The 18,049-nt window shown below is 35.3% G+C and overlaps 1 protein-coding gene across 1 annotated transcript in view; it reads right to left on the bottom strand.

Moving 5' to 3' along the window:
• LOC137406128 (baculoviral IAP repeat-containing protein 7-like) overlaps positions 1–18,049 on the bottom strand; it is a 90,880-nt gene that overhangs the window by 57,415 nt on the left and 15,416 nt on the right. The window lies entirely within an intron of this gene.

Genomic DNA, 18,049 nt, shown 5'->3' with positions numbered 1-18,049 from the left:
GACGGCTGGCGTTTTCTCACACTCGTTGACATCTAAGCTGCAGGTCTTCCCTAAAGCATCAAACTCACAATTAGCAAAACCAATAATATTATTATGTTGAAAGTAGAAGAATGCTGTGAGGCTGTGATCAGTTAAGAAGTGCCTTTGGCTCAGTTTGTCTCTTATTAACACATTTCTGAAATATACAATATGACTCACCTGTCAGAGTTGGTAGACAAGAGCACTTATAGCCTCCATCAGTAGACAGACAGCTAGAACTATCACTGCAAAGATTACTAGTGCAGACGTCAACAAAGCTTTCACAAAACCTGCCAGTATAACTTGGAGGACAGAAGCAGGTGTAGCCACCTTTTCCGCTAGAGTAATTTTGGGGTGCTTCATACACTCAATGGCTATAGAAGTGAGAAAAGTCATAAATGACAAGCTGCAAAATAATTTATTAGACAAACTGCATATTGAAATATTATTTATTACTACATGCATATTGAATTATTATTGATTACTACATGCATATTGAAATATTATTTATTACTACATGCATATTGAAATATTATTGACTAATACATGCATATTGAAATATTATTTATTACTACATGCATATTGAAATATTATTTATTACTACATGCATATTGAAATATTATTTATTACTACATGCATATTGAAATATTATTTATTACTATATGCATATTGAAATATTATTTATTACTACATGCATATTGAATTGTTATTGATTACCACATGCATATTGAAATATTATTGATATCAAAAATTGATACATACAGTATTATGTATGTAAAGTACATAAAACGCATATGTTAAACAATGACTAATTTAGAGCTGTCTTTCTCAGATTTCCAAGTCATTTCAAGGATTTTATTAGACTGACTATAATAGAAGATTATAGCAGTAGAAATATACTGGGTGCCAGGATAACTCTACAATGTCCTGGAGTAGCTAAGAACCAATAAAGGATGCTGCAATCATTAGAGTTACCTTGCTATGTGACAAAGATAACATGGTCACATGACAAATGGCACATGACAAGCTGGAACATTGTCAATATGGACAGTATTTAGATAAGATGATTTTCTATAGAGTTAAGCTCTTAGCTATGGCTAAGCTAAACTTATCTGTTAGTAGATAACATATTCATAGATAGAAACACTCATTTTTTATTACTCATCAGAAGTCTAGCAATAGAATGGAATGAAACTCATACCATGAGTAGAGCAGACTTGGTTGGTATCACAATGCGTATCCTCAAGTTTGTCTATATATATATCATCAATAGCTATGTAAAAAGGAAGATTGGATTCTGTAGAAATATATTCTGTAAACTCAAATGATATCTAAAAAGAACAAAAGAACTATGTCTTCTGTTATGGCCAGCAGTTACTTCTGCTATTGGTTAAATAAAACTCATTGCTCGGGGACACAGAAAACTTTCTCAGATGTTTGCTTCAGTATAATTTTATCACAAAATCAATAAGTTATTAAGATATACATGTGAACCATCAGCGTGAAGCTACAGTAATAGATTTTGAACCGGGATAAGAATTATACTATATCTATATGCACGAGAGATACTATCCTAGATATTATCAATCTAAATTATACAAGCAATCTATCACTACCCAGCTAACATAATGGTGTTTGAACCAAAGTTACTCAGTTATTCAACTTGATGTCTCTAAAATGTTCAGAAGAAAAAAGGAAACTAAAGCCGACTCTGATGCTATTTAGAATTCAATACTTTAACACAGGAAGAGAGGGAAATATTTTTTTTATAAAAATTTGACCATATTTCAGTTAGCAAACTTTGTCTAGTCTACACCAACCGTCTTTTGGCAACCCTAAACACAACTGATATTGCTAATAGGTTACTGAAAGCTGTTGAAGTAACACATAACTACATGTACTAGCAATATATATTAGTTTGCGCACAGCTGATTATATTTCACATATATTGGCCACTTGGGGAGTTTGACGATTGGCAACAAATTCAGCTGTGCAAGGACTAGTAAAACCATATGTAAACTATAATGACACACCTACAGGCAAATCTCTCGCTCAGTACTCTTATGTAAGTGAATACCTCAGGACCTACATTAGCATCTATGACTTAGTATCTACATGTAAGTTTATGATTCAGTATCTACATGTAAATATATGGTTCAGAGCTTACCTGTAAATTTATGGTTCAGAACTTACCTGTAAATCTATGGTTCAGTACATGCACTTAAATCTACGAGGCAGTACCTACATGTAAATCTATAACTCAATACCTACATGCATGTCTATGGCTCAGTAGCTACATGTACAGTAAGTATGTGTTTCCTATACATACATATTGTCCAGAGCCTATTCTTACTTTTAGGCTTTGCAGCACTCTAGTCGCTAGAACTACATATATAAATACTAGGTATCACTTAAGTGCCTTAAGTGCAGTTACGAAGCTTTCACTACATTGGTATACCACTTAATACCTTAGTAAGGTTATCTTTTATGTTTGAGTAAGTACTTACTCTGCTAACTATGGTGCTAGAGATAAGTAAAAGGTCACTAAATAGAACAGAGATCATGATTATCACGTTTCATATCATTGTTATTGAGAAACACACCTGATGTGTTGTTCGCTTGGAAAACAGCTTGCTTTTTTGAAAACTAGCTTCAAATATTGTCATTTATTTTGAATTCGTCAATATGTCGTATCTAAGAATAAGGCTTTAGACAGTATTACCAAAGTTATGGCACACCTGAATGTATTAAGGTTCTGGTGTCTTAAAGTGTGGAGTAGGCTACCATGTTATTACTTTAGGATGTTTTATGGGCTCTTGCTAGTTTTATAACGCTCAATCTAGTTGCGTGCAAGCAATGAAGTAAAGATTCACGGCTATTTTCTTGTCAGTTTCAAATGTTGTTAGTTGCAATAACAATACCTTAGTGTTAGTCCTGTCATTTCTGGTAAGTTTCCAATAAAACAAATGCGTTTTCAGCACAAACAGAATGAGCCAATCAATAAGAGGGACAAAACTGTGTTCTTAACAGATACAAACGGATTGATATCAATTGGTGCAACACCTGGTACACCAACCAATAAATTGCTGGTTGCTGATAATATCCTTGTTGGTATTGAAATAGTGCCATCTCTGAGCAATTGTGGGCACTGTTTCAGTTTCTTGCGAAAGACTACTTGACAAAAATACTTATTGTATAATGGCAGAGATAAACATTTGTTAGCTACACCCACCTCTATTAGCTATTCTCTACATGCCACGTTTAATGATGTGTGAACCAAATTATACATGTACTTGCTTTATTGACGATTTGGAATGAACATCCTACACCTTACCTTTCACCTATTTTTAGCAATGTTTGTCATATCATGCTTTGATTTGTCACAATTTATTTAAACTCAATTAAGGTAGTTACTTATGAATAGTAACACTTCAAAGTTATTGGATACGACTATATTGATACAGGTTGTAGTTCTCCATAGTGTCTGCACACTGGCCTTCTTGTCCATCGGTCAAGTACCTGTTTAATGATGTCACTTGATAGCATAGCTATCTTAAGTCTGTTTATTAATAATATTATTTAGAGTTTTCAGCATCTTATGTATTGAGAGTGGATCATCAAGGTCAAGGTCTACAAGTTCAGTCTTCAACAGTTTTACCTCAAATTTTTCTAGTAAATAGATTCAAACACAGGTATTGGTGAGTGTGTCATGCTTTATATAAACAAACCTAGGGCTGTACGCTCCTTGGCATATAAGAATATGTTATCATTGTTTTAGCTGTGCTGAGGAGAGTTTAGGAGAAGCTCATGGACCCATATATGTTATCAATACTGAAGGTGTTTGTAGAGGTCAAACTAAATTAATTAGTTGCATATAAGTTAGCTGTCAAAGAAGGCTTACTTATTGAAGCTATTAATGAGCTGACACTCTCCTAACTGTTATGAGATTAAAAAGTTTTTCTAATGAGTCTCTCTAAACAGCGTCCAGTTGAAATCAATTAGGATCTCAAAAATAACTTACGTAAAATGGAAGAATGGAAAAAGCAAAAACATTCTCCACAGCCTGCCAATAATCACCAATGCTGGAGTCGTGCTGCCACAGAGTTTTTACACTGCCATCAATAACATGCTGCTGAAGGGAGAGCTTTCCAGAAAAAACACCATTGATGTACTTATAAAATATTATGTTGAACCCTCCAGTTTCTGTTATGACGGGCAAAGAAAATCTAGATGATCTGTCCTTCTTCTCTATTCCAGTGACAATGGCGAGAGACCAACCTGCAAACAGAGTCACTCAGTTGACAATCTACAGTAACTTTGATTATATCCTACCAGCCAAGCAGTATGCATTTTATACATCTCATTTCCTCTCAACTCATACAGATGATTTCTAACTTGGAATGTTAAAAACAGTGGTATTTTATTTGTATTGTAAAAACATGTGCTAGTAAATTAAGGCCAGTTAGAGAATTTTTGACTATTGTGCAATGGAATGAACATGATTCTCAATTGTATGTACGTCATTTGTGCCAACAAAGATTACAACAAGTAATAAAGCTGACTGTTTGCCTTACCTATGCAAACAGTCAGCTATTAACAGGGTTTCAGACATGTGATCGATTAGATCTTTTATGTCAACTGAATTAAGTATTTTATTACTTGTTATTAAAGCCTCCTATTTGATGTTTAGCCTACAGTGTACACAGTCTACTGTAAGAAGCCACATCCTATCTGACAATATAATATATTCATAGCCAAGAGGTAGCAGCTATCAATAATAAAACATTCCAGACTAATGTTTGCAGTTGTTTCCTCTTTTCAAGTTCCTTATATCACTCAGCCTCTACACCATTTCGTTTATATCCAGCAGCCATTAGTATATTTAACCTTTGTTTATATTAATAGCCTGACTGTAGTTATTAGTATCTAATCAGCCTTGCGTTCTTGCTCAAATATTATAGTATACTGGTAAACACTGATAGGGTTGACATTAGCAACATGGATGCTTCAATTTGTTAAGGTTTTAAAAAGTTGGCTATATTCCAATTGTTAGTACATAAAACCAGTAACATACTCAGTTTCTGCTCCTTGATAAGTACACGTTAAGTTTAGCAACTGACAAACACTTGTAAAATAGCAGACATTGAGATGAGCAGCTTCTCCAACCAGTTTAATAGAACATAGAGGTAGTCATACCTTTAGTGATGTATGGCTTGCTATGGTCGAACAGTGGAGCACCTCCCTGCATTGGATTTTTATTAATGTCAGCTGTAGACCTCATGCTAAGTAAGCCAACTTCTCGGTACCATGAGCCAGTGATCTCTCCACCACATCTATCAGTGTCGAAGTCGCAACCACCTTGTTCAGCAAACAAATGCTTAACCTATCTTATTTATTTAGTATTTTTATCTTTTGATTATTAAAGTTTAGAACTCACAAAAGGTGTAAAAGTGCTTGGTGTGTTTAAAAAAAATCAAAATTTAACAAAATTCAAAACAGAAGCTTGAAACTAAAGCATTTGAATTAAAGGCGAATGCAAGCAGGAGAAGGCAACCCTGATGCGGTTAACTGGTTAACATACCTGTACATGACTTTCCATTACCCTGCAGCTCTCCTGGGCATTCTCCACACTTATAATGATCTGCAAGCTGTGTCGGTAGTAGTTCTAACCACGGAATGTCAAAACACTCAACACGGGCATAGCACCTGTTGACAGAGCATCCATCTATTTCTACAAACACATTGTAAAAGGAATTTGTTACAATTTTTTAAATGCCTTGTATAACTCAATCATTTCATAACTTGAAACTCCATAAAAATTTTCAAAAAACTACATCAGGTAATATCACATATCTTCTGTTCACAACATGACCTACTTTTAGCTAAGTTACTTGGTGCTGGTGCAGGAACACAGGATGCATGGTCATCGCAAGGATTGACATTGTCTTCGCATTCATCAATATCTACAAATAATGTGGAAAAGCTGCATCATACATCCAAACATTGCATTTAGTTGCTGGTTAAGCTTCAAATCACAGTTATCTTAGAAAACAGACTAGGTAGAATTTTGGAAAAATCTCTACTTTTCTTATGTGAGTGTAAGCTTCAACAGAACACCAACGACATTGTTAGAGACGGCTAGCAAATCCTTTAGGGTAAGGCAACTTAAAACCGCTGAGCACCAGCATTGTTTGGTCAAGACTTGATCAACAGAACCTCTGCTACGAATCTCTTGCAAGTTTGACAGTATAAATCTAAAGGTTAACCTTGATACGCCTTATTGAAAATAATGTAAGAGTTTAGTAAGCAAAAGATATGCCAATAAATTACTCCATTTGACTCCCAGTTTTGATGTGTAAGTTTGAAGCAGTCATGATGTGTTGCTAGCTGTTTAAGTACCGCATTGATTAAAATACTGATAATTATATATGCGAACCGTTGTGGAACGCCATTTTACATAAATAATTCTCAAATACGAGGTAAAAACGTAATATTAATAAATAAAGCTGTTTGTTACAATTTGTTTGAGTGGAAATAAAAAAAATATGACAACTGATGAAAATGACTTTCTAATATTTAACTAATTCAGAAAACTAACTTGATAGTACATTTTGCTTACTTCTAATTTCTATGCTGCAGTACAGTTGGGCTATTCATATACAATCAAATCTGTAAATGCCAGGTTTCTAATACAAAATCTACTGTCTTTTATAGAGAAACTAACATACAACTGAAAAAATAAAATACAAGTGTATGGCACTGTGGACAGTTGATAATAATACGCAACTAATGGTAGAAGAAACCCTAACCTGTACATGTATGTCCCTCTCCCTCATAGCCTGGTGGACACTGGCTCAAGCTATGTTGCCCTACGGGCAGATCAATGCACAGACATTCCAAAAGAAGGTGTTCTGATCATTGTCACAGGCATCGTATGCATCTAAGCAACATCCAGCTACCCTAGTATGTGGTCTCCATTGTTCAGATCACATACACGTTCTCTCCGTTCACACAACTTGTGTAAAGGAAACAGCAGGTATTTGTGTACTGGAGCTAATAGTGATGAGAAAGCTGTCATATTGATGCATCATAAAAACAGAGATTCGGACACGCAAATGACAAAGCAAGTGCAAGAACGATATAAAAGTCTCAAGTATCTTCTGCAGACTCCCTTTTAGCTTTTAGCTCATGAAGTTAATGAACTTTTAACCAGAATTTAGCTGCAGTGAAACCCTAGTTATGTATAACTGAAAGGTTCATAGTGTGCTTCTACAGGCTTCCTAGAGTAAGTGTTTTGAAATACATTGAAAGCCAATACAAATAGCTGGTGTCAATACTGTCATTCTGATACACCTGTTTAGATTAGAGAATATGATACTCTTACAATTAATACAATGGTAATTGACCTTTAGCTGAGCTAAGGTTATTGTATTATGGTTTGATATAAGCTTAAAAATGAACTTACAAAATTTTAGTAGATTTTATAAGAAATTGTCGCTGTTTTTCGATCTTTTTTAATTATTTTTGATGTTTGAGGTCATCTGACTGCCGGGATATTTCAAGATTGAAATTGACAAAACTTGATTGTGGTTCTACTGCTCAGATCAAGCGACAGTGTGATTATGGCATCTATAGCTACAAAGAAACCAACAGAATAGGGAGACGCTGAAACTTCAACGCAATAGCCGATGTCAACTACAGGAACCATAGCAACTAATGATATCATTTGAGCTCAGACTTTCGTTTTGATCATTCTAACCACGATCAACTTTTTTCGATTTAAACCTTGAAACATCCTGGCAGTCAGATCACCTCAAACATCAAACACAATTGCAAAAGATGGAAAGACATCAATAATTTCAAATAAAATCTACTAAAATTTTGTGTAAGTTTATTTTTAAAGATCACAGATCACCGCAGATCACAGTTTAATGATAATTGTCACGTCGTCCACACCTCCTACGGTACCACGGACTAGTTTTACTTTGTGGTAAAACGTTTGCCTGTCCAACTTGTGTTAATTGAAACAAGCATTTAATTATTTTCCCTAGAAAATTCTTTGTAGCTTCCCACAGTGGTTTTTGTTAAACAAATTTTAAGCGAGCCGTTACTTTTAACCCAACTTAGCGTGTACATGTACATATATAAGCAGTTCTTTAATTTCTACAAATCTAAATGCTGTTTACCCAGATTCTGTGCAGCTCTGACCGAACACCACCTGTGGTAGAGTGTCCCTAAACTCGCTGCTTCAAGGTATGGCATAGCCTACTTTATAGCCCTGGCTAAAGCAGACTCTATCAACAAGTCTTGAGTCTGGTATATCACTCCTCTCAAAAGGATGAGTAGCGCATATAGGATTGAAGTTTAGACACATATATGATGAACTGCCATTTCTTCTTACAATAACATCGCCATAATGTCCTTTAGTCAGCTCTGTAGTGAGTTCCTCTACAAACAGGTGTATGCTCTATATACTCGTGTAGTGTACATACTGGTACATACTCGTACATACTTGTACGTAGTCGTACATACTTGTACATACTTGTGTACAAGCTTAAGGTATGTATAGTGCGACTCTTGTTTACTTTTGTAAGACACCCAGTTTTTTCATATATTTCATATATGGGCGTTTTATATTTCTTGTACATTCTGTATGTCTTGCATACCAGATGTGAAAATAAAAAACATGCACCCGAAGTATTGTGGAGGACTGGTGTATTATGTACTCGTTATTTACTACTCATATATTGTATCCATTATAATAGTTAGACTCTTGTAGACTTCAGAAATTGCCTGCATGCACTTATGTAATCTTTGTGTATTATCCATTACTTAGGCCACGCATGTATCAATAGATGTTCCTTTTATGGAACATCCACCCAATGTTTATACCTGGAACCGTGGGTGGAGTCAACGCTGCTGTATAAGCCAGTGCACGACTTGCACTGGCGCGCTTGGTACCATTTTATGCTGTTATACACATGTAGGTAGGCCTACTCAAGATTATCATAACAAACAGACAAACTATACTTAAAAGAACTTATCGTGTTGACGCCTGCATGGGTGGCTTAGAGGTTGTAGAAAGCAGGCTTCAATTCAACACAAGACAGAACTGCCGGGGTGGATTTATAAGGCAAGGGATTGGTCTACGCTTCAACTAGACCTGATCGGATATGCCATGGCATAAGAGATCAGGCCCTAGACTGAGCTGCTAGTAGACCTAGACTAGTCGATTCTAGAGATGCAGAGGGCTGGCCAATTTGGGTTTTGAGTAAGCCTGACTGCTGGATACTTGTCGTGGACTGGCCTGACCCTTTGGGCATGTCAGGCAGGTCTCAGATAAGGTGTACCAGGAGTTTAGGTTACGTCCACTTGTTAGTGTGGTAAAGTAGACTCAGCTACCAGAGTCAGGCCTTTACAATGTATCAATATAGGTAGGATTTAGCTTTTACAAGAAGCGGCACATGTGACCTACAATAACCTTATTCAGTTACATTTAGATTCTAAAATTAAAGCCAAATTGTAAATAAGCAAACAGAAATCAATTCTGTAGGAATATGTAATGCAGAATTATTGCACAAGCAAGATCATCAGCAAGTACTATAGTAGGTAATCGGCTGTAGTTTAGAACATATCATGGGTCACTCCCACTTAACATGAATGAACCAATTACTGTATTAAATTACATCACACTCTTGGTATGGTTTACATCAGAACACTCAGGATCATTCCCGTTGGCTTGATACATGTCCCATGCAGACGAGATACTCTGACTAATGCTACATGCACTTTGAAATATGCGTGGCTCGTGAGAGATACCACTAGTTGTATGAGAGGTTAGTAAGTATGTAATGTAAGTCTATGACTTAGTATCTACATGTAAGTATATGATTCAGTATCTACATGTAAGTATATGATTCAGTATCTACATGTGAGTATATGATTCAGTATCTACATGTAAGTCTATGATTCAGTATCTACATGTAAGTTTACGATTCAGTATCTACATGTAAGTCTATGATTCAGTATCTACATGTAAGTATATGATTCAGCATCTACATGTGAGTCTATGATTCAGTATCTACATGTAAGTATATAATTCAGTATCTACATGTAAGTCTATAATTCAGTATCTACATGTAAGTATATGATTCAGTATCTACATGTAAGTATATGACTCAGTATTTACATGTAAGTCTATAATTCAGTATCTACATGCAAGTCTATGACTCAGCATCTACATGTAAGTATATAACTCAGTATCTACACGTACATGTAAGTCTATGACTCAGTATCTACATGTAAGTATATAACTCTGTATTTATACAAAAGTCTATGACTCAGTATCTACATGTAAGTATATGACTCAGTATATACATGTAAGTATATGACGCAGTATCTGAATGTGAGTCTTTAGTTCAGTACTTACATGTACAGCAAGTCTGTGTCCCCTATACATACATATTGTCTAGAGCCTATGCTTACCTTTTGGCTTTACAGCACTTTAGTCTCTAGAATTGCATATATCAATACTAAGTATCAGTTAAGTGCCTTAAGTGCAGTTAAGTAGCCTTCACTATATTGGTATGTCACTTACAGCCTAAGGATTTTAATCTCTTATGTTTGAGTAAGTACTTGCTCTGCTGACTATGACGCTAGAGATAAGTACATGGTCACTAACTAAAACAGAGATTATGATGGTTATCGCATTTTATATCATTGTTATTCAGAAACACAACTAATGCGTTGTTCCACTGCCTAGAAAACACAGCTTGCTTCTGTTGAAAACTAGCTTCAAATAGAGTCATTGTTTTTGAATTCGCTATTATGTAGTATCTAAGACTAATACTAATCTATTACTACAGTGTTGCCAAAGTTATGACACAATTGCATGCATTAGGACTGCAGGATCAGAATTGTATGTGTAGCATGAGCACCATGTAAATGCTTTATGATGTTTTATGGGTTCTTGCTACTTTTTATAATACTCACGGGCTAGTTAAGTAAAGTTTCAGCATTCCAGGCTATCTTCATAGGTTTCTTTCAACTGTTATTAGCTGCAATAAAATTACCTTAGTGTTAGTCTAATCATCTCTGGTAAGTTTTCAAAAAGCTAATGTGTTTTCAGCACAAACATAATGAGCCAATGAATGAGAGGGACAAAACTGTGTTCTTAGCGAATACGGATTTCATTAAAACATCTACTGGGGCTGAACAAGTTGGTATCAATTGATGCTGCACCTAAACGCACATATATAAGCCATCAACAACTCATAAACACTTGTAGACCAGTCATCAACTACTCAAAATTGCTCCTTTAGCATTGTTATATACAGCATTGTTGGTATTAAGATAGCGCATTTGTATGGCATTGCATAGTATTGTTTTGAGTTTTATACTTGATATTGCATGAGAAAAATATCTTTGTTTAATGGGTGTAATAAACATTTGTTAGCTATTCTCTACATGGGACGTTTAATGACGTGTGAAGCACATCTTATTTGCTTTATTGACAGTTCAGGATTGCACACATTACACCCTACCCCTTACTCCTATTTTTTAGCAATGTCTGTAATATTATGCTTTGATTTGTCACAATTTACCTTAGCTGAAATAAGGTAATTACTTATGAGCAGTAAAATTTTAAAGTCATTGGGGGTGACTATTTTGATTTTTGTAGTTTTTCATAGTGTCTGCACACGCTGGCCCTCTTTCAATCAATCAAGTACCTGTTTAATAATCTCACTTGACAGCGTGGCTGTTCTGAGTCTGCGTAATAATAATATTATTTAGTGTTTTCAGTCTCCACTGCACTAGTAGTGAGTCAGACACAATCAATTCAACTTACAGAATTTGGTGTATTCAAATTGAATGCTCAAGGTTAAGGTCTACACCTTCAGTCTCTGGCAGTTTACCTCAATATCATATTGTAGATAGATTCAAACATACATGTACATGTATTGATTGTGTCATGTTTATATACATAACTCTAGGGCTGTGGGCTCCTTGACGTATACAAGTATGTTCTACTTGTTTTAGCTTTGTCGAGGAGAATTTAAGAGAAGCTCAGGGACACATGTATAGGCTATCAATACTGAAGGTGTTTGAAGAGGTCAAACTAAGAAGTTGTAGATAAGTTAGCCATCAAAGAGGACTTAATTATAGAAGCCATCTAGAAGCCGGCCCTTTCCAAATTTTTATGATATGAGGAAAGTTTTTGAATGAGTTATTCTGAACAGCTTTGAGTCAAAATCAGATGGGATCTCAAACATCACTTACGTAAAAAAGAAGAATGGAGAAAGCAAAATAATTTTTCACAGAGCACCAATAATCAACAATGCTAGAGTCGTACCGCAACAAGATTTTTACACTGCTGTTAATCGAGCGCTGCTGAAAGGAGAGCTTTCCAGAAGGAGCCCAATTCATGCAAACATAAAATATTATGTCCGAACCTCTGGTTACTGTTTAACAGACGAAGAAAACTTAGATGTTTTGTTCTTTCTCTCTACTCCTGTGGCAACAGCGAGAAACAAATCTGCAAACATAGTTCATCAGTTGACAATCTACAGCAACCTTGCTTGTATACTAGCAGCCAGACTGTATGCACTGCATACATTTCATTTCTTCTCATGTCATACAAATAACCTCTCACTTTGAATGTCAAAAACTGGTATTTTATTTGTATTGTGAGAGCATGTGCTAGTAAACTAAAGGCCAGTCAGAGAATTTCTGACTATTGTGCAATGGAATAATAGGATTCACAATTGTATGTAAGTCTTATGAGCCAACCAAGGTTACAATAAGTAATTACATAGCCTTACCTACACAGCCACAAATTGCAAACAATTGGCTATTAGGATGGGTTCAAACATCTGCTCAAATACAACTCTTATCATAACGGAATATTTTACTACTTCTTACTAAAACCTCCTATTTGATATACATTGTACGCAGACAAATGTTTGGGGTTGTTTCCTCTCTAAACATCTGTATACCACTCAGCCTCTACACCATGTTATATTGTGCAGCCATTAGTATATATTTCCTGTTGTTATGACTACTAACATAACTGTAGTAATTAGTATACATTGTATAATCAAGTTTGTTATTTTGCTTAAATATGTTGATAAATGCTGATAGGGTTGACATTAGCAATATGGATGCTTCATTTTAGTAAGGTTTTAAAAAGTTGGCTATGTTCCAATTTTCTATTTCATAAAACCAGTAGCATACTCAGTTTCTGCTCCTTGATAAATATATGGCAAGTTTAACACTGACTGATAAATGCTTGTAAAATAGCAAACATTAAGAGGGGCAGCTTCTCTAACCAGTTTACTAGAACATCTAAGTAGCAATACCTTTAGTGCTGTGTGACTTGCAATGGTCGAACAGTGGAGCTTCTCCCCACATTGGCTTTTTATTAAGAAGTCATACTAAGTAAATTTTGTAGCTGCTGTTGTATCTATTTGTTGTATTTGGTGACTGTGCACATGAATGGTTTTCAAAGACGTATACATGCATCAATCATATGCAAACCAGTCAATTATTTCACTTCAAATTTCAAGAACACTATAGCTAGTTGCTCCACATGTCCTTAGATTTCACACACATCCCATGGGTTATATAAACACATATAAAGTCAAGCACTTGCAAGAAATTTTATAACATTGCATTGATCTGATGAAATCTTGGAAAATCATATAAAATCCCAGTAGTTTCTCTGTTTTACTTACACATTCAAACCTGCAATAGTTATCAGCGCCTGATATTTTATGTTTTTATTTGTTATTCTAACCTCTGCAAGGGTAGAAAAACGTAGCTGCTGCTCAGGCCTGTCATCAGCATGTGCTATAGTAGGTAGTAAGATAACCCAGCATAAAATATTAAGTTACTCAATTACATTAAGACACACTCTCGGTATGGGTTTTATCAGACTACTCAGGATCACTCCCGTTGGCTTGATACATGTCCCTTGCAAACAAGATACTCAGACTAATGCTGCATGCACTTTGGACTATGCGTGGCTCCTAAGAGGTAGCACTAGCTGTATGAGAGGGTAGAACTATAGCTACAATAAACTCAGGCGTTATCCGGAACTGCCTAGTACTTTTTCTTCAACTTTATTGTCTCTTCTAACTGGTGCCTTGCCTAGCAGTATATCTAAAACTAAAAACTAGGGTGATTATAGACCATATCTTTCGTTCTTGTTAGGTTGCTTACTCAATAATCCTTGTAACAGTAGCTTTTTTATCAACTGGATTAAAATGTTCAAACGGATATGCTCATTATCGTGACAGAAATTCTCAGGAGTAACATTTCTATTACTAATACATTCATCCTATACAGGAAGTAAAAATCATCATTAACAATATCATCATCAGCAATACAATGTACTACCATTTTTATGAAGCACAGTTTCTACCAATTAAGAAATCGTCTTTTCCTGACTAACAGCATTTTGATAGAGAACAACTCCTAATTTGAAATATTTTTCACACCATTTCTGTGCTGTTTTCATCAGCACAAGCAGAAATTTATTATTGCTGCTCAAGTTACTTATATTTAGTTGTACCTGATACTTCTCAGGTGGATTTCCCTTTTTAATAATTACCTCAGAACTAATATCATGTGAGCTTCGACATAAACTAATTGACCAGATTCTAATTAAAGCAACTCAAAACTTTTATTTTTTGTCTCATTTAGTTTTAGCTTTTCGATTACTTTCTAATTCATTTTTTCATACTGTTAGTATTCTACTTCACTTGCATTTGGAATTCCCAAGAATGATGGATTAGCTCAACTGAGCATCAGGTTACTAGACGAGGAACTAGTTGCAAGCACTGTAGCTCTGTATGCTGATATAGTATTAAGTTTACCATCAAATTTTCATGGTAAACCCTTGCCATGGCTTCTAGCTCACTTATTGGAAAAGGGATAACAAAAACAACTAGTTACTATCCTAAATTCTACTTCACATGCAAAGTTCCTGTCTTTCCTATGATCATAACGACTACCAATGTCATACTTAAAACCTTAAACATCTTAATGTGAATATACAGTTTTTATGGTATCTATGACTTCTCTAAAAACCTGAGACCTCTGGTAGAAAACCTTTATTTATTTAAACTAATAAACTAAATATAACTTCCAAAACTCTCGTAGGGTGTAGAAAGTAGTGCATGATATTCATCAATCAGTAAAATATGAGTGTCAAACACCACAGTAGTGCATCGTAAAATCAAGAAAGTATTTATCACAAATAAACCTTGTTACACAAACATACAAACTCTTGCTGCAAATCTGCAACAGCTTACCCGAGAATATAGGCAAATGTCTATCTCTTTAGAAATGTCGATCACCATAAACACCCATTCTGCACATAGAAAACTGTACCATATCAAAAGCACATGAGAGGCAGCAACTAATGATTAACAATAACGAACCATATACTTGTCAATAAAAGTACTAAATATACTCATTTGTGTAACTAAATAAAGCATGTTTAAGCTTGTGAGCAGACAACACCAAATAAACAACTTCCAGGTACAATAACAATGCCATAGTTGAATACCTGACAAACTAAATTGGAGTCTGCCTATCTAAAGTCATGGTTGCAGTAAAGTTATTAGTATCAACTCAAGCAACTTCATGAGGGAACTTCATGTGAAGAGACGGACACTAGCTGATGAAAGTAAAAGTACACAAGCTGCTGACAATGGAAGTTGTGTTCTCTATACAATGAGGTCAAAAACTGAAGTTAATTCTTTACCTATATGCGAATATGTTAGGAATTCAGCAGTCACTACAGCCTTCTCACATATCATGCAGTTTGTGCCCATCAGCTGTAACTTTACAAGTTGTAAAATAGACATGCAAAACACTAGATGTCTCTATTTGTAGTATATACAGCGTGATACAGACAGGCGTAAAAATATTTGTTTAAATACAGCTTACTAATTGGGTCAGCTATAACAAGTGCTTGCTCAGTTTCCATCTGATTTAGGCAATTAAATACCTCAGTAGGCTGTCTAAAAACTGATTGACAGCTTTCTCCAAGTCTTTAGGTTTAAGCTTATTATCAAGGAGTACCCTCTCAGTGCACTATACTCTGTGCAATAAACTCACAAAAACATTAACATACTGCATCCACTCACTATCAGATTCATGCAAGTAAATATAACCTCATACACATATGTCTACATGTTCAGAATGCCACACCTTAAGTATGTTTGCAGATCATCAACACATTTTATGAAACAAACAAAAACAGGACGATAACACATTTAACTACTCGTCAAACACACATAAACCTAAAAATACCATTGTTTAAATCAAAAGCTGGTCAATGTTGTTTGGATTATCTAGAGTCATTGCTATGGAATCTACTACCGGTTACATTGCGTAAAATTGTAAATGCTAATTCTTTCAAAAATGAACTGAAGCGCTCTCTCAGACAACCAGACTAGACTAAACCAACTAGACAGACTTCTGCTGACTCTAATTTCAGGTTCCGCCCCTTGATTAGCCTTGTTATTGCGCACAGGGACCTCATCATCACCTTCCCTGGCGTGACATTTTTATCTATTTCTCTTGTCCTTTTATACTGTGAGAAACACTCTTCATATTATTTTGTGTAGTTATATTATAGATGAAAAGAAAGAAAGAAAGAAACAAACAAAAGATCATACAGTTCAGCTGAGACTCTCGGATCTGCTGTAAATTCACAACTATCTCTGTTGTAGCTAAAATTTGAACAAAAACATGAAAAGGCTGAAAGATATGAGTAATAGTATAGATAAAAAATATAAGTCAGTATGGAATTATTCTGAGTTAATATTTTTCACTTACTGGGCCCAATGGAACAATTTCAGGTCCAACAGGCATAAAATATACAAATTACATGCGAGAAACTGAGCAGATATGCCATCTTCAAATCTAGTACAGAAGCATTATCACCTAACCTATGCTATTCAGGCATCTTTTGCCCACTTCAGAATCTAATCCAGGATGGTGATCAATATATTAATTTAGCTCCCTGCCATAGGACATTACATGCAGGTCTTACTTTGGTTTTTGTGTTTGTCTGCTCTGCTACTAATAAGGAATCGGATTTGCTACTGTTCTATTGACATCTTCTTGACACAGCAGTAGCTACCCATTGTCTATTTATTTGTTCATTTGTTTCTCACACTTTTCACAAAGATGGTCTGCAATGCCATATTCTGCACAAGCGTTGGTTAGCATTGTTCGTTCGCATGGAAAAACATGACATCAGCGTGGAAGTTAGCATGAAAAACCAATGAGCTATCACTCAATTTATAATATAGGCGGCTGTAATACGTACTGCTGTACGGGAGGGAAAAGAATGCGGTCAAAGAGAGGAGCCTTGTGGAGCTGAGGAACTAGCAGAACTCGTTAAGAATGACAAAATTCTTATTGAACTTTGTCATTCACGAAGAACAGCGAATGACAACGCAAAGAACTAGAAAGCGAAGAACGGCTTTTTACATCATCGTAAAGAACAGAAGACTAGCATTGATTAACCTCTGCACAGCTTGGTCTATAAATACATCATTTAAATTTTTGTATTCACAAGTGCAACTGTTTGGATACTTATTATTGGAAATTTATATCAGCATTACAGTTGATTGCCTTGAACTTTACTTGATAGCTTTTGGCCTTTTCATGCTTACAGAGCTTAAATATTGAAATACGCATTAATGATCCAGTCACACTGCTAACAGCAATCAAAGTTGTGCAAGTGAGCTATTTGGTATATTCCCACGAACACACGAGCGGAGCGGAAGTGTGGGAGTTTTTATGATAAATGCATGTGCACACAACTTACGAAAATTATCCATCAACAATGAGACGAACCCTCGTCAAGAAATTTCATCAAAAAATTTAAGCATCGGAATGTAAAGTCGTTAAAGTATAATAACGATACAAAACACATTTAAACCTATTTAAATATGTTACCAAGTCTTTGTAAACCGTCGGTATTATTTTAAAACTTACCCATCTGATCGGA

This window comes from Watersipora subatra, chromosome 10, assembly GCF_963576615.1.
Source record: "Watersipora subatra chromosome 10, tzWatSuba1.1, whole genome shotgun sequence".
NCBI classification, from domain to species: domain Eukaryota; kingdom Metazoa; phylum Bryozoa; class Gymnolaemata; order Cheilostomatida; family Watersiporidae; genus Watersipora; species Watersipora subatra.
This window is presented reverse-complemented; position numbering and strand designations above follow the sequence as displayed.